Source organism: Alosa sapidissima, chromosome 10 (assembly GCF_018492685.1).
Source record: "Alosa sapidissima isolate fAloSap1 chromosome 10, fAloSap1.pri, whole genome shotgun sequence".
In the NCBI taxonomy this organism is placed as follows: domain Eukaryota; kingdom Metazoa; phylum Chordata; class Actinopteri; order Clupeiformes; family Clupeidae; genus Alosa; species Alosa sapidissima.
Window position 1 is genome coordinate 36,115,975 of NC_055966.1, and position 18,717 is coordinate 36,134,691.

General features: G+C 41.3%; 2 long non-coding RNA genes across 2 annotated transcripts; both read left to right on the plus strand.

The window, feature by feature from the left end:
• Nucleotides 1-233: 233 nt before the first annotated feature.
• LOC121720573 lies at nt 234-18,498 on the plus strand. Its single transcript, XR_006034587.1, has 3 exons — nt 234-282; nt 1,478-1,480; nt 18,388-18,498. It is a non-coding gene; the product is annotated as an uncharacterized LOC121720573 (long non-coding RNA).
• On the plus strand, nt 13,171-14,879 carry LOC121720572. The gene is made up of 3 exons (XR_006034586.1): nt 13,171-13,227; nt 14,522-14,627; nt 14,726-14,879. It is a non-coding gene; the product is annotated as an uncharacterized LOC121720572 (long non-coding RNA).
• Nucleotides 18,499-18,717: the final 219 nt, after the last annotated feature.

Sequence of the window (18,717 nt, forward strand, 5' to 3'; positions counted from 1 at the left end):
TGCCGAGGAATGGGATTCTTTGACTTTTGTATAGCTGTTTTCCTGTTATTTTCTAATAATAAATTATTCATTTAAAATATGAAACAGACAGGTGTAGATTAAGGGTAACGTTGGCTTTGGCCAAGGCTATTGACAAAGGCCCTGGAGATCAACAGAATGGCAACACCAAAGCAGCTTTCAATTTGACAGATACTGACGGTGTCCAGAAACCACTTGAATCATGTGAGTGACTCGTAGAGTCATACAGACCCTTTTCTTGCAGTCTAAAAAACAACTTAGAATGTGCGGTGATGACGCATTTAGAAGACGAATCACATTTATGTACTGAACCAAATGCCTATGGGTCGCCTATAGTAGGGGATTAAGGCCACAATCACAGGGACAACTCCTCCTCACAATACCAAGAGTCATTACAAAGACCATTTCTCTGGTCATTACTATTTCCCAGCTGCCCCAGGTCTGTTTCCGGTATGATGCAACGCTGCTACTCCCTGGCACTGAACCCGGAATGGAAACAGGGAACACCCTTTTTGACCCTTGAAATCAGCTACTGCACTGCCAAGAATGCAAAACCATAAGTGTACACTGTGTGACCATTTTGGATCAATAACGTGTGACATATTTGGATGGCATAAACACATAGTTGCCTAATATTTTTGAAACATGTTTTCTTGATGGTATTTGTTTAAGGGCCAACTATTTTTATGAGAGAACTTTTGAGTGTTTTTTTGCACTTCCTCTTACTAAATTGAAAAACAAAACAGTCTAAGAACGTCATGAAAGAGCACTTAAATGTTCCCCTGTGCTGACTCTCACTCATCTATACGCATAAACAACAAGGCATTTCTCCTCAATGGTAAGGCAATGCAGCTTTATTTGTATAGCAGATTTCAAGGCAACTTAATGTGCTTTTCAACATCCAAGACCAGAGACAGCACGATGAGTAGAGCATAATGGACACACATTATTTGGTTGATAAAACTGGTTAATCTGACATAAATATCATTAAAATTATGATATACTGTATATAAGGGTAATTTGGAAATATGAGAGACGAGAGATGTCAGTTGAAGTAACACCGGTATGTTGGCAGCAGGCCCAGGCTCTGTCAAGCCAGTGTAAGTGCTTTCCACCGCAAACCACAAAGCAATGGATGAGATAAGAGTTCACAGTTTAGGGATTACCTCAAATTCTGTAGAAGCATGTCAGAAAAACAAATAGGCTCCTAGTATCTAACTTCCACATTACATGTCCCACATATATTTTTTTCTTTTACACACAGAGCCCCTTAAAGCCCCTGAATGTACATTCAGACTGGTTTTCAATATCAAATGTCAAGATTTACTGCGGTTTGGTAGCTAAGATAAGCCTAACGCATAAGAGAGGTGAATGCAGTCTCTTACTATAGATATACAATGGAGTTGTTGTGGCACAGAATCAGCTGCATAGACCAGACAGGTGAGGAGGTGAGACAAAGATAGTGTGCATTGCAAATGAGATTAGGAGACATCCGGCGATTTTACACAGATCTCCGTTTCTCAAGGTCACCGTGTACGACAACAATCGGTTTTACTGCATGTAAAGCTCTATGCCACTTTTAGTTTGAACAATAACTATGGGGTGTGGCGCTATTTTTAGTGGTTCTTTAACCTACTAATGCTTTTATCTATATACGTCTATATTTTATCTTCTCTATTTGACTGACTTCTTTACTTCCTTCTTTTCTTTTGTTGATATTTTGTAAATTGCTTTTGCATCCCCTATCGCTCCATTGAGAAAATCTTTCTTTGAAGATCACATGAGGGCTGACTCCTTACAAAACAGGTTTACTCATTCACAAAAACGGAGAGTGGTTGGCACTTCCAGGACTTGTCATCACACCAATCATCACAGGAAACAAAACAAGTCACACCAATTCGCCTACAGAGCAGCAAGCATCACAGCGGACCCTACACACCATGACCATATCCTTTTTGACACCCTACCCTCATACAGTATACTGTACCCGCCGTTCCCGACCTCTCTTGTGACAGTGTGACGTCAAAATGACGTCATTTCCAGCTCCTGCACATTATTTTTTTTTCAGTGTCATGTGCGATCACATCTGGTTGCTTCTTGATCGAAAGCAGGATGAGCTTGAAGCCAAGATCAGGGAGCAGGTGTGCCTCTACAGTGCATCAACCACATTCAAGCATTTCATATAGCTTAGCCCACATCTTAAATAAACTGAGTCGTTTAAAAAAAAATACTGTAGTCAAAGTTTGAATAGTCAGTTTGTATAAGTATAAGTATATAAGTATATATACTCTTTTGATCCCGTGAGGAAAATTTGATGATGACATCTGATGACTTTTATGGGAAGTATTGATACATTGAGATATATATATATATATCAAACATTATAGCATTTTACAATACAGCCTATAAGGCCTAAAGAAAACTAATTTATAATAGAGCAAAGTAGATGTAGCCTATAGACCTACACAAGAATAAACCAAATATGCCTGAAATATATAGGCCATCATGATCATTTTGCCAACAGTGACGCAGAACCATGGATTTTTTCCATTTATAACATGTTTTGTTTATAACTTAAACTAACATGGAGTTAAAATGTTGACTAAATTATTTACTATACTCCTACTTGATGATAATATATAGCCTGCCCCCTAACAGTCCTCTGGGCCTACGTACAAAATAGTGAATCATGTGATAGGCCTACTGATATTTTGATGCTGATTGAAGAGGTTGCAACTTGAAGGTTGTTGATATTTCAGTTCCAAAGATAATCAAATTACATCGATTCCTACACCTCTCCTCCTAAAATAAATTGTAGGCTCTGTTTTAAGCTACTGCACCAGGATTGTGTAGGCTAAGCGGCTACAACACTAGTTTTACAAGTGCACACACTAAATGGAGAGCTATGCAGAAATATAGCCTACCTAGGCCCCCACACATGGTGATTTCTTCAGTCTAATGCCAGACATATTCCATTGCCAAAATATGACCCCATAGGAAATGTGGAAACAGTCTTGGCTTTAAACAAGCTATGAAGGCTTAAAGGCTACAGCAATAATGGGGAAGCGACAAAGATGACTCACTGACTGTTTATGTTGTTGGTTGGAAGGTCAAAACTTTTGATATGGGCCCTCCAGAGGGTTATCAACACCTCCCAGAGGATCACTGGCTGTCCAGGGGAGGCCTCTCCAAGGCACTGAAAGACCCTTCCCACCCTGGTCATCATCTGTTTACTCTGTTGCCCTCAGGAAAGCGCTTTCAGTCTGTGAGCGACCGGGCGGTCACCCCACGTGTTGGATTGTGAGTTCTAGGTGGAGATGGAGAAAACGGCACTTGCAGGAGAGGTTGGATGTAGCTTCTGTTAATTTCAATTATTTATTTTTTCACCATATTCAAAAATAGCAACACTAATAAACAAAATACTTTTCCCTACCAAAAAACAAACAAAGATAGAACAAACAATGCATAGTCCAAAGTATCAGCATAACACATAACTTACTCTGCCTCACAACAGGAGAGTCCTTCACCTACTACGCACCCTTTGGGAACTGAGCTACCCCATTAAATAGCCCCAGCTAGTACTGTCAAATGGGGATAATTGAGACACACCATTGAGCTAGGGAAGTACTCAGAATAGGGCTCACTAATACATAACAAATCAACATAACAATGATATAGAAAACAACCGAAAAGTATATAATGAACAAAACATATGTCTGTTATAAATATGTACCTAACTACAAGGCATAAAGAAACAAAACAACCAAAAGAATATCCTAAACACCCCTGTAGCATAATGCCCTGCTCCCTACCCCTGCAGAATGTTTTAAAATAACCTGTCCCGGCGCGGAGCGCGCTTCCGCAATGGGACAGTGACAGAGGTCGGAGCGTCAGGAAGTGTTGTGAGTAGATGTATGCGTTAACCAGATTATGGGCACTATACAGACGATATGACATGGCAAATGGATGACAAGCTAGTGGGTACCACACTATGTATTTGTTACTGACAAGAATGAAGTTGGTAATGACATTGTAATGAGTGAATGAATGAATGAGCGGAATCGCCGCAAACCAAACAATTGGTTTACAGCGTGAACGAACGCCAAACCGGCGGCAAACACCCGACACCAACAATAAAAACCCCCGTACATCTCTTGTATAACCCAAAGCCCACCAAACATGCAACAACACTTAACATCACAAACAAAACATTTTACATTCAACGAGGGACGCAGTGGGGAACTGTGTGCGTGTGTGTACGAACAAATGAGTCTCTTTCTCTCGTGTCTGCGCTTGCAGGGCAACGCGGATGAGGTAGTGAGAACGATAAAGTTCAGTTTCTCACACAGTCCCAGACAAATAGGCTGAAAAACAGCTTCTACCTCATAGAAATCCATAAACTGAACTCCAAGTAACAGCAACAATTAACACTACTGTATCAGACACACTGCATGTAATAACCACCTGCTTCATGACAGCTCTGTTTTAGGGATGCACGATATATCGGTGGCCGATATATTATTAGCCGATAAGTTGTATAAATTAAAATATTATTATCAGTCCGATAACAGAATTCTGGCCGATAATTTGCGCCGATATTTTTAAAAGTCCTAATTTAGGCCTATGTAAGGTCCTTCCTGCTACACTGAGCTACTTGAGCTTGGTTGGCTATACTTTTTCCTCAATATAATGTAAGCGGTGTGAATGTATTTCACCACTCTAACAAAATCTGTGGATATGCGTTTATTTGGGAATCTGTGCATCTCAAAATCCTCTCGTGGAATGATCCGCCATTTAACCATAACAGAGCGGAGCTCAGCCCTATCTAGAGCCGTCTTGTGCTGGTGTGTTTGCACTTTACTGCGCTGGTCGGGGAAACAAATAAACAAACTCGTTAGTGGGACGAGTACATAAGTAGGCCTAGTTCTAAGTTGTGTTTTAGTATTATATTTGCATTACTTTAGCTTGGGTTTTGTATTGTAATAAGCCTAGAATGTGAGGTCAGACTGTTGTGACTAGAGAAATACTCTACAGAAAAAGTAGCACAGATGTATAAACAGTAATCTTTATTTAACACAATTCATGCAGCTACCAAACATGTCAGACTGGGATTCATGAAATCTTAAAACCAAATGCTATCAACCTGGGCGAACAACACACCACTATGAAGCCTACTACACAGAAGACACTGCAATAAAGAGACCATACAAAAGAGATCACACACACAATAAATGGGTAAAAGCTATAGCCCACACCACCCCCATAGGGCACTGCACAGGTTCACACTGCACTTGAAGATTCATACCAAAGACGCCATCAGACTACAACATAAGGCTTTAGATCACCACAACCCTCCCACCCAATCATGAAACGGATACTGCCAGGTTTAAAATAAGTTACACCGGAGCAGTATTATTACCTAGAAATATGCTAACCATTCGTGCTTCAGTTTCAGACAGGTCATCATAATAAGTTATTAAAACCTTCGGGGCTAACGCCTTTCATTTCTGCTGCAGCAGGTTGTGCGCAACAGAGTAGACGGACATAAGATACAGTCTGAGGTGTTGCAGCTTTATTCAGTTACCCGCAGTTGAAACTAAACCTAAGTTTCCCTCACAAACTCTGATTTGGTCGCTATACTGTAGCTTATTCCCAGCTGAGCCGTTTATGAGTGTTTAGTCCTAAATGAAAACGATTCATACTCTCTAGCCACTCACTCGCAATTCACTGACGTCAGGTTCACTTAAAGGAGCCACACATACTGTAGGGCTAGGCTACTGTTATGTTGACTGCTGTACTGTTGAGGACTATTATGAGTTCTGTACTGTTGAGGACTATTATGAGTTCTGTCCATCATTTACTGCAATACAATTATGCTTATTGAACGCTTTCCCCAAATCATTGACATTCTCTGGCTTAACAAACTGTTTTAACAATGTTTTCTTCTACGCGATTCACGCAAAATTATCGTGAAGCTTCTGCACAGCGGGTTTAGCAAATCACAGCCTCAACAAGGCTGCGTCATCACATAATATAATCTAGGTTGTTTAGCATGGAAAGCAATTTGATATGGTGCTTTATGTGTTTTGTGTGGCTGTAAAGACGTAGTGCTATTGTTTAACGATGCCCAAGGTATAGGTCAAATAAATCAAATAAACAGGTTCCAGGTTATCAGACCTAAAAGAGGGAGGGAGAGATAGATAGAGAAAGAGAGAGAGAGTGATGACTCTCCCAAGATGGAGATCTTTTATCCTGAAACTCAAAAGCACAATCCTTCCCAGGTGGCCTGTAATTAGTCAGCTGGTGTGAAAGAGGACAGATGTGAGACTCAAGTTAACATGCAGGCTACAGAAGAGTTGATATCATATCTCTGTGCATGGATCGTCACCTGGAAGATATTTCCTGACTTGGGCCCGTTTTTACACTGGATGTGTTGTGTGTGAGTGTGTGATGGCTGTGGAGCGTCTTGATTGTCATATGGGCACCCATGGTAACCCGCTAGATTTTGCATACTGCTTTCATGAGACACGTGACTGAGGTGTGACTTGAGCTGTTCGTGAAAAAAAGAAAATGAAAAGCTGCTCCGCTAGCTGTGGGTTTTCTTTAAACTGCACTGAGAATCAGAATCTTTTACTCAAGTACATTTGACAGATTTGGAGACCTGCAGACCAAATGAAAAGCCGGTTATGTTGCCTGCCATCCGAGAGGCATGTTGGAGTTAACAGGACTAGTTGGTTTAATAAAAAAAAAAATACAAAAGAGATGTCTATTGATTTTAGGAGAGAAAACATCTTTTTTCCGACTGTTTTTCGGTTGTGTTTTTTATATTACATACTTTTAATTAGTTGTTTCTCTATCTCTCTATCTATCTCTCTATCTATCTATCTCTCTATCCAGTCACTGAGCACAAGTTCCTGGGGGTGGTTCCAGACACATCTGGAACTGGACAAACCAGACACAGGATTTAAATACACAGAACAGAGGATAACCCAGAATGGGAAGTAACAGAACAGATAAACACACAAGACCAGTGACCATCTTTTCTTGCTCCAGGCTACCCTTATCATAGGGCCATTTCTTGCCTCACTCAGTGTGCTTTTCTCTAAAAGACAGAAGTCCAAACATTGATAGGTTAAAGAGAAGCCATCAAAAAAGTGTAATATTCCTCAGCTTTTGAAAAGGAGGGGATCACCGGAGCACACAGATGTTGAAGTTGGTCTTCTCATTATTTCTGAACGGTGCAGTAAATAAAACCTAAGCACATTCAACATCTGCTGTGCTTCGGTTATCCCTTCCTTTTCACTGCATGATCAGTCCTCTCCCATGAAGCACCGAATTGTCAGAAGTGTGGTGGAATTGTTTTAATTCCTCAGCTTTTATTCAAGTTTGTAAAACTTACTAGAAAGTCCAAAGAGAAGGGCATGGGGGCGGTGGAGCTTGGAGGACGTGTAGCACATGGTAATACTGCATGAATCAGTACAGAAATGGAACTGACTGTAGGCCAGCGATGTGCGTCTGTATCTTCAGGGAGGTGGAGAGTTGATAGTTCTGTTGGCCAGCGATGTGCGTCTGTATCTTCAGGGAGGTGGAGAGTTGATAGTTCTGCCACTGCGTGTCCACCGCAAGAGTCACTGTTAAGAGAGGGAGAAAACACGCCGTCATTGTCATGGCAACATGTGGAAAACATGTACAGATGTGTGCACCCAAGTCTAGAGCTACACTGTGTAGTCGTCTAACAAGTTGGTCGAAAAACATTATTGGGAAAATCCGTCATAATCCGTCAAGTCAATCCGTCAAAATCCATCAAGTGCGATGCATCATCATGCTATAGGGTAAATTAAAAGCAGGAGAAGAGGAGTTGTCTGGCAAGATGTGGTAGTTCTTCAAAGAACCTCTGAGAATAAATAAATAATCACATGTTCCTTGGCAAACAGCCTTGATCACTTCTGGTAGCAGTTTGTAGCACAATGGTCTATTTATGACCAATGGATTGCAGGCTTACCTAGTCTTGTTAAACACAAGAGAACAGATGTGGGACTTTCCCTGGGTGTCAAGCAATGTGTTTCCGGTTGAATGAATGACTGGACTGGTGTAGATGGACAAATTCCATTACTCATCCCAAGGGAAAACCCTCCTCTGCTTTTGACCCATCCCACCCATCCGTGGTAAGTGAACACACACACGTGAAGGTGTATGAATGTCATTGATATGATCACTAATATGATATGATTGCTATGATCACTAACCTTAAGAACATGTGAAAATAATTGTGTCATAAATTCTCCCTTGAGACAGTCTCAACTGAACTAATTGTGTCACTGATCAAACATGCAAACAAACTGAACACAGATCATCTCAGCACCATTTGTGTGGGTGGTAGGGTTGCCCGATGCTCTGTCCTTCTCGTTTAACCTAGCCTGCATCGGGGTACTTTCCCTGTGTGTTATGCAATGTACTTATGTGAGTCAGGCACCATGCAGACAAAAACCTGCTCAGATCACCTCAGTGAAGACGTCACTATTCTGTTTAGTTAAAATATCAACAACCTGATTGGCTAGTCTGTTGTGGTGTGTAATGGTAGCACAATGAGGCAACACAGATGTGTGGTTCAAACAGCGTAGAAGGTGGGAACTCAGGTGAGGTGGTGATGTCCTCAGCAATTAAAGTGCCTCTATCAGAACATTCCTATACTCGTTTTTTAATTCATAAATATTGCTGGAGAGCTTGAATGTCTGTTCAATACCTGTCCCATTGGGTACAGACAATGTAGGCCTATCATACCAACCAACCAACCAACCAAGCATAGCTGCTGAAATCTTACCTATTGTATATGCTTTGGTCAAAAATGCGTCAGTCTAATGTAATGTAATATGCATTGAAGAGATGCGTTGTCTTTTTATTGTACTTGCTAGAGATACGTTTGATTTATTTGTCAAACCAATAAAGACTACATCTAGTATCAAAACCATTTTTGTTTAGATATTCTCTAAACAAGTTTGTCAACCTTTATCTGGCGAGTCGAAAACTCACAGCATGTATATTGTTTACAATAGAGACCAATGCCTCAGTTCGTAAAGGAGTCCTCTGTAGAGAACTGAAAAGTTTTTAGTGGCAGTAGCCTACAGCCACATCAAACAGAAGCCATCAACTGTTAACTGACTAATCAAACCACACATTAGTCAAGCTGAAAGCATGAACTGTACTTCAGTTAAAAATCACGTCAAATCCTGTTATCAATTCCAGTGTGACACAGAGGACAGAATGAGACAAGAGGTTTGCGGTTTCCTATGCGGCTTGTTGAAACATTTGTTTGCTATAGTGAGAGTGTGCTGTAAGGAACTTGAGTCAGCTCATGTAACCTGAGAGGATGGGCAAAGCCTGTAACAGGTTCATCTGAGTTCACCCAGGCACCCTGTTCGTATAAGTTCTTTTCTGTAACCTCCAGCAATCTGTACTGTGTGATCGCAGCCTCTCCCTACACCCCTGGTAATACCATGGTAACAACTATAATGGCCTGAGGTTATGAGATGCGTGTGAGACAGGTACAGACTACTGAAGATGTTAGATGAGCTACCATGACATGTTTTAAGCATAGACAGTAAAGGTTTTAAGTAGCCCCTGATTCCCCTTCTAGGAATCAGGCCAAGATGGAAGTGGAAAGTGAGGGCTATTTTTCTTGGCAAACGGCCTCGATCACATTCTTTGGCAGTTTGCAGTGAAGACTTCAGTTTGGAATGTTGCCATGCAAAGATTTGGACTAACGGCCCAAAATGGGTGGCATACAGTGTATATTGTAATGTGTGTGTAACATAATGGTCTATTTAAAACATGGATTGCAGGCCTATCTAGTCTTGTCAAACACAACAGAACAGATGGGGTTTGGAAGACTAGGTTCAGCTCCTTACAACTCAAACACAGGGACATTGAATGTTCAATTTTAAAATGTAATTTCAAGCTGGCTGTTATGAGCTTTGCTACAAGACCTGCATTTTTGTTTGAAACACACGCTCCATAGTTGTCCTTGAGAATGAGAATAAGGAGTGGACCCCTCTACTATAATGGTCTATGTCAAGGGGGGGTCAAGAGCCACATTGGGTCTTGAAAAAATAACCTAATTAAATACCCGGCACCCCAGATTAAAGTGCGTGGCCACGGGCCGTAGTTTGGCCACCCCTGTTTACAGCTTGTCCTAACTTCAAGTTCCAACGTGTATTTTGAGCTAACAATTGCCTTTGAAGATGACATAAAGGAAAGCTTTGAAAGGAATTTGGATTCCATCCTCTTGAAGAAGAGTTATGGGGTTACTTAGGCCCAAGTAGGCTACAGCACACTGATTGAGGCAGAATATTGGCCATATGATAAAGATGACCTGGGGCAAACAAGATTTCACTACCGTCAACAACAACAGCTTGCATTTATATAGCGCTTCGCTGCCGTCGGGTTGCCGACAAATAGCCTATCTACCGGTGGTCCGATATCTGCTTGCTATCTGGGCAGTAGCCTATATTAGAGATGAGGATATGTCTAGCTTGATCTAACCGGTTATACAATGTATGCTTCTGGTTCACCTGTTGTTAATAAAGCAAAATTGCCCCTTTGTAGGCTACATTTGGTTGTAATGGAGAATTCTTGCTGTTAAACTGATAGTCCATGATATTGAAACAACACACCATTCTACTTTGAGGGCTAAATTAAATGAAATATGGCTGAACACATTGTCGTCAATATTTAAAATGACCAATGACCAATTTAAAATGAGATTGCCCCCATGCCATGATGCATTATCATTCCATATCAAGAGGGCACACTACCAAGCAGCTGTATGGCTCCAAGCAAATCAACAAAGACCTGCACTGCCTTGCGCGCACAAGAACTGGTCCGCCGCAGTGGCATTTTGCCGCTTAGCTGCTCTTGCGTGTGCCGCGGTCAAAGGTGAACCAAAGCGGGCCCAGCTAGCATATGTGATTATGATTGTAACAAGAGATAACATCTTCATACACCTTCATAGCAATAGAGATCGGGGCCACAGGCCTCAAGTCATTCACACACTCAACTACTTATCTATCAGAGGATTTGCACATTTGCACAAGGCTAAAAAGCTGTCCTGCCCCATTCTGTTCTGTCACATATGACCACCTACGTGATTTATCAGGTGATAATCATTATTTGAAGTACAATCCACGTACTATGGTTTCAACATGACTATGTCTTTTTCTGAAGAAGTTCTTAAATCATATGCACTGCACAGGTGGTAATTCCCCTCTGATAAGTCATCAGTGTCCTCCACCACATCCTGACAGATTGTCACATTACTGTAGCTCAACTGTAATCTCAGTTAGTCTGGATTTCTGAGTGATCCTCATAACCACTACAAGTAGAGGAGAAACCAGTTCCTTTTACATTGTGCATTTGGCAGATTTTGGCATTTACAGTATAGCTTCGGTTGTGTACAATTATTTATATAATTCAGATTTACCCCGGCTTGCAGTGCCGATAATATTAATTCTTGGGCTTGATCTCTTCTACATTTAGGGTGTGTCTGTGTGGGTTGTGTGTGTGGGTGTTCAAGGTGTCTTTTAGTTTAGTCTCTTACTTTAGATCTACCCTGGAGTTGTTGTGGCACAGAACCAGCTGCAAAGACCAGACAGCTGAGGAGGTAAGACAAAGATCATGTGCCAGGTAGTAATTCCCCTCTGATAAGTCATCAGTGTCCTCCACCACACCCTGACAGATTGTCACATTATTGTAGCCCAACTGTAATCTCAGTTAGTCTGGATTTCTGAGTGATCCTCATAACCACTACAAGTAGAGGAGTGGGATTTGCATTGCAGATGTGATGTGTGAGTACTTTTGAGTATCTTTGTCTGTGCTCCATACTGCTCTTTGTAGCCTACTCTTCAGAACACAGTAGACAGCGCATCAAGACAGGGCCATTCGCCATTTTTAGTGGTTCTTTAACCCAGTGGTTTTCAAAGTGGGGGCCGGGGCCCCCTGGTGGGCCACGAGGGGATGCCAGGGGGGCCTCAGCAAGTTGGATGGAAAAATAAAAGCAACAAATAAATACATTTTAAAAATACAATGCCATTATAATAATTTGTCGCATATCTGAATATTATATTTTCCATGATAATAACTGGGAATAATAGTAGAGTGATAGCTCTCATACAGCAGAAAGCCCCAAATGCAATTTTTACACACTGTATGCTCCATCGCGAAGTGCTTGTGGCTAAAATAATTAGGATTAGCTTAATGTATTTTTACATTTGCCGTAGTATTGTCGATGGGTTTAATAACACATCAAGGGGGTCCTTGGCCAGAACCTAGTGGTATTTGGGGGACCTTGTCGTGGAAAAGTTTGGGAACCCCTGCTTTAACCTACTAGTGCTTTATCTACGTCTATCTTATCGACTGACTTATCTACTTCCTTCTTTTCTTTCACTTTTTGTTGCTTTGTTGAGAAAAAAAACTTTCTTTGAAGATCACGAGGTTTGAAGATCCTTGTATAAGCGTGTTACAACACTGTGAATCATACTGTATCTGTACAAAACTGTACTGACAGTTAGACTAACTGTATGAGACAACGTGATGATGTTATATTTGAATTAATCAATTTGCCTGGGGAAATTAAAATGGGGTATGTATGCATTATGTCACTGGATCACAAAAATGTGCTTTCATTATGGAATGCAAACAGAAGAGTTAGGCTAATACACCTTGAGGTGTGGCGAGTGCACTTGCATAGTACCACAATGTGGGAATTCCCATTTTCATCACTTCTCAACTAGATACCCATTTAGCACTAAGAGGAGTGACCAATTTGAACTGACACAAAATACCAACTGTCAGAGGCAATGGGAGAGACTCCATTCTGCTTCTATGTCATTGTTGCTTCAAAATGAATTTGAAGTCATTATTTTAAGGTAAAAGAACTACTCTAAGGTGTGCTCTAAGGAAAGATATCGCTCAACATCCTCCAGATTACATGACAGTTCACAATACTTCATGTTTGCCAATATGAACACTTTTGAACTTATCAACACTGTTTGTGTGTCAGAGGACAGGTAAAGCAGTAACGTTTTCAGCTTAGCACTTGGCATTATCATCTCTGCATTTGTTATTCGTGTTATTAGTGTCTGGTTTCTGTCCACACAGGCGTAAATACTACTGAAGGAGGCCCAACTAACTTTCTGACGCTTTCTCCATTGACTGGTGAGTCCTCAGGCCTAACGTTAACGTTACAACAGTTAACACGCAACAGATCTGAGGGGCAGTTAAAAAAAAGTCCTTATCGTTACCTCCAAGGACGTTTTCGATGCAGTTTGGGTTTTTGAGCATTAAATCAACTATTTGGCTTGATGTAGCCAATGTGTGCTGTTGTATTAAGAGTGTTGAGTTAACGTTATACAGTTGAGCTAACCTAACCGGAATAAGAGTGCCATGCCTGGCAGTTTGTGATTGACAATCACGGGGGGGGGGGGGGGGGGGCATTTTACCTGGTATTTTAAACAACAGTATACAGTAAGAGTTCCTTAGTCTTTCATTACTCACAACATATAATCACCTTTAAAACTCACCAGACTCCGCTCCGCCTTAACAATCTTTGACTCCACGATACACAGGACTTCCGTGGAACCAAAACCTAAAACAAAGTCGTTTACATAGGATGGGCCATAGACTGTATATATAGAACTGGACAGTTCTATATATACAGTCTATGGGATGGGCTCCCTCTAGTGGAGGATTTATTGCACTGATTCTTGATTCGTCGAGAAACTTGGTTCACCTGCTCAAAAAAAAAAAACGTTTTCTCACATCAGCAACATTCGTTTTAACAAAAGCAGCTGGAAGACTGCAGGCCCTTGCACACACACACACACACACACACACACAGCACGCTCCCAGTGTTCCAGGCCGACCTGGTGTTGGTTTGGCTTCCATGCTCCAGGGTAGGCTAATGGTGGTTTGGGTCTCTGGGTAAGGTTGTTTGGAATGCAGCAGTTAAACTCATTCTACAGCACACTGGCTTTCTGATCTGGTCCCTCTGCTCTTCTGACAGAGAGCTACTTCACTAAACATCTTCATCCTAAGAGACGGAGAGAGAGAGAGAGAGAGAGAGAGGGATGGAGGGAAAGGGGAAGAGGGAGGGAGAGAGAGAAAGAGAAGGAGGGAGAATCACATATTCACACACATACATTTACATTCACACATACATAATCGCACAAACAGACACACAAACACACACACACACACACACACACACACACACACACACACACACACGACAGGACATAGAATGAAAGAGAAAGAAAGACAGGACCAAACTGGACAGGGCCAGACAGCTGGAGCGCGTCCTGTCTGATCGTTCCATAATAATTTATTTGTCCTACATTATGTTTTGGTCAAAATATTGTTGCCTATAACCTATAACAGCTCTTATTTTGTACAGAACAACAATAAAAACATTTTTTTCAGTGTAATGACTAAGCCATCTCTCCTTTCATAGCACTTGAGGCTCCAAGTGAAATCTCTGGTCTTCATGATAGGCATCATTTTATCACTGGTGCTACAATCATCTTTGGAGCAACCTTCAGTCTTATCTTCATACTGAGGTATGTGTTTCACATTCAATATAAACTTCTAGAGATTCTAGTGACAGTGCATTTAAGCCATGCAAGTAACACAGTGTTGAATCTGTGTTTTACCACAGGAAGTTGTGGGTGTGGTGGAGCAGCGCTACATCACCAACTGACAATCGTTCAACCAGGGTTTGATTTCCGCTGCTGCGAGTCCATGCCATCGATAAAAGTATCTGCTAAATATCAGTCAGTTAAGTTGCCTACTGCATCATGAAGGATATATCTCCAGGCTCATCTACAAGCTCCACTGCTGACATGTCATGATCCTTCTTTGCTGCATACCAGTGTGCTGCCACTGGGTTGTGGGTGACTGTGGAGTTGACTTTGGGTGCTGGCAAAAAAAACTTATCACCTCATCGTTAGGTTATGTGTTTTATTTGGTGCGGTTAGAGTTTTTGAGCAGTAGGCTAAATCAACTACTAGCCTACTTGGCGTGAAGTTAGAAAACCAACAATAACAAGAGATTTGTGTTACTGTATACACTAAATAGCATGTGTAACTTATCCCAACGCCTCTGTAATAGCTAGCACCTTTTTGACATCTTTTTGTCCAGACCATGACACTCTGAAGGACAACACTCCCTTTCCTGGTAGACATCATGTTGGAATATCCATTACTGTTCCTGTCATTGGCATTTTGGCTATAGGCCTCATCGCTCTTGGATTGGGCATCTACAAGGGGAGGTTTGAGTGCTTTTTTTTTTTGTTACGGTTATCAATGCTGTGAAATTGTTTTTGCTCAATTAACTAATCCCACTCTATTTCACACTGATTTTTTGAAGGGTCCAATGACCAGCTCTTAGAGGCGCAGACCTTCATCATGAGCTCTTAGAGGAGGCAGACCTTCATCATGACCTTCATCATGAGGCGCAGACCTTCAAAGATGCTTTATCTTGAATATGAAATAGAACCACCCAACCACCCAAACCAGTTCAGTGTAAATATAATTACATTGCAGCACAGAAGCACTATGGGAAAAGAAATGTATTAAAATGGTTCGGATAGCCCCAGTTAATATAGGTCATTATTCTTCATGGGGGTCCTCGGGAATTCCTCCACCCTGAATTTGAAACTGTAGCCCTGTACTGCCACCAGCAATTGTTATGGATGTAAAATGAGCACTAGTGATGATGTCAACGTCTAAAGGACTGTTCATCGTCCCCAACCCATGAGTCAAACTATGGTGCTTATGTAACCTGCATTGTGTGGCCTACACTGGACGTACAACCTGTAACATTGTACGGGGGTGCTAGCTAGTGGGATACTAAACCCCATATGGTGCTAATGTCTGTGGGTAGCATGTTGCAGGTGTTGGGGAATCACTGCACATCTGCACCCACAGGCTACCGCTACATTTACTGCTGGAATTACATGTTTACCTCCTGCCTTCCTGCTTTAAAGGGACACCAGGCAAGCCTGATGCTTTTTCTCTACGAAACCCCCCCTCGCTCGGTCTGAAGCTCTTTTCCTTTTCTTTGCATCTTCCGTCAAGGGTTTTCGCTGCTTCTTCGCCGGCTCTGCCATTATACACACGTTTGCAACAATCGCTAGCGTTTCGTTAGCCTGCCTCTGTGCTGGGGGTGCAGGATGTAAACTGATCCTGCTTCGGTCGGCGGGTACGATACACTGAACTTGCAAGCGGGATATTCTTCCTACAGGCAGTAGGGGAGGGCGAGAGAGTCTTCATTCGCCCTGTAATGAGTCATTTAACCATATACCGACTTAAGATGATAGATATGAAGATGAAGATAATTAACACGAAAACGTTGCCTGATGTCCCTTTAAAAGGGAAGCTCATGCGCTGACATTTACATTTATTCATTTGGCAGACGCGTTTATCCAAAGCGACTTACAGCAATACAATAACATTTAAGCTACAGAGCTACAGCTGCAGCATTAGAATAACATTTAAGCTACAGAAACTTTTTTTTTTTAAGGGGCCAGTACAAATTACATTGTGGCCCGGACATGGCCCACAGGCTGCCAATTGGTCTAATATCTTTCCTAACCAGGGCTTAAAATTCATTTTTCAAAATGGGGGGGAATTCCCCCCTTAGGTTATTCATGTAGGGGGGATTTACACAATTTGGGGGGGGGATCGATTCTGATACCAAGTCAAGAATTGCGATTTCAATACTTCGATACTTTTTTTAAAAAAGTGTTTGATTTTGGGGCCCCCACCACCCCCACCACCCTGACGTCATCAGTAATATATACTGTAGTGGGATCATTCACAACAGTGGACATCCTAGATTCTGCTTGACTCTCTCCACACACACAAACACACACTGAAAATGATAGCTTATGTGATATGTTTCTATCATATATTTTTGAATTCATATAGAGTGTATTTATTTAATAATGCATTTTTTAAAGTATAGCATTTTACTAGTAATTACTAGTAGCTAAACATATTTAGTAATTTGAATGCCTCATATTGACGTTTAACCTATAACACTTAGGCATATCTTTAATGTGGTGTGTAGGTCCAATTGAGTGCACATTGGTGATGAGTAGGTGTAATTGAGTGCCTGTCACTTTAAGAAAATACCTGAGAGTAATTCTATGGAGTAATTAGCCCCCCTTCAACCTGACGGTTTTAGGCTATAGTCGCTAGTGAATAAAAGTTGTGCATAGTGCGGTATGTGTATGAAAATCATTATGTTTTCTATGTCATTAGATACAATAAATGTTCAAAAAACTAACATGTCGAAGACAATCTTTCTGGGATCAAGTGTTGACGTGACCTGAGCTAGCAGGATAGTTACCAAGGAGCTCTTTCCAGATGTAAAAGTTTGCCATGGTAGCGTAGCCTATTTGCGTAAGCGCAAAGTGGTTCTCTCTCTCTCTCTCTCTCTCTCTCTCTCTCTCCCCGTGTGTGTGTGCGTCTGCATGAGGCTATGTTCAATTCAACTCGGTAGTTGATCAGTCCGGTCAATAGCACCGCATTCACGCCACTTAATGATTAGGCTATATTAACGTCATCAGACAGGCTGTAAAAGTGTATGCGGGAATTTCTCGCATTATGATGGCTAGAGTTACGGGACTTGAACAAATTATATACCCGCAATCCCGCAGTGAAATTTAAGCCCTGCTAACTGTTCCAAATCCAAAACATTGTTCCAATTGTTCCAATGTTTTTTTTTTTTTATTATTTATTTCAAATATCAAATGGTATTTATATTTTATTTATGATGTATTTATGCAATTGAAGGGAATTAAAAATGAAGTAAATTAGGGTTTTGCCACTTCATCACTTCAAAGCATATGAGAGTAAGAGAAAAGTATATAAATGCATCAAAGTACTGCTCTGGATAGGACTCCATAAGGAATTAGGTGTATTTTATGTCATTTATCACCTTCCATTACAAATTTGTGTTGCTGAGAGATGGGATTTTTTTTACTTTTGTATAGCTGTTTTCCTGTTTATAAATGATTATGAGTGATAACAATGTGTGTACTTGCTTGTGGACTTGTGAAGTGAAGCCCAGGTGTACTGCTGAGACTGAGGTATAACATACACGATTTGTCTAACATAATACGAATAAATACGTATCCATATTTTAGTGTAAAAGAAAGACTACTCCCCCCCCACCCCCCGCTTTAAAATATGAAACAAAAGGCCCTGAAGATCAATAGAATGGTAACACCAAAGCAGCTTTCAATTTGACAGATACAAACGGTGTCAGAAACCACTTGAATCATGAGATTGACCCATAGAGTCATACAGGCAGATATGTGTGGTGATGACGCATTTAGAAGACGAATCACATTTCCAAATGTACTGAACCAAATGCCTATGGGTCGGCTATAGTAGGGGATTAAGGCCACAATCACAGGGACAACTCCTCCTCACAATACCAGACACGTCTCTCACCACGCAAAGCAGGGTTTCCCGCAGCACTTTGCAGCTAAGGCCTGTTTCACACCGGTGCGTGGCGTGAACATTGCGTGGCGTTCTCTAGGTATTTGGACACCAGAAACGTGTCTGACACGGCGCTGGGGCGGCCTCTCTGCCAATTAAATGCAGAATAAATCTGATAGACATGAAGAATACATAATGT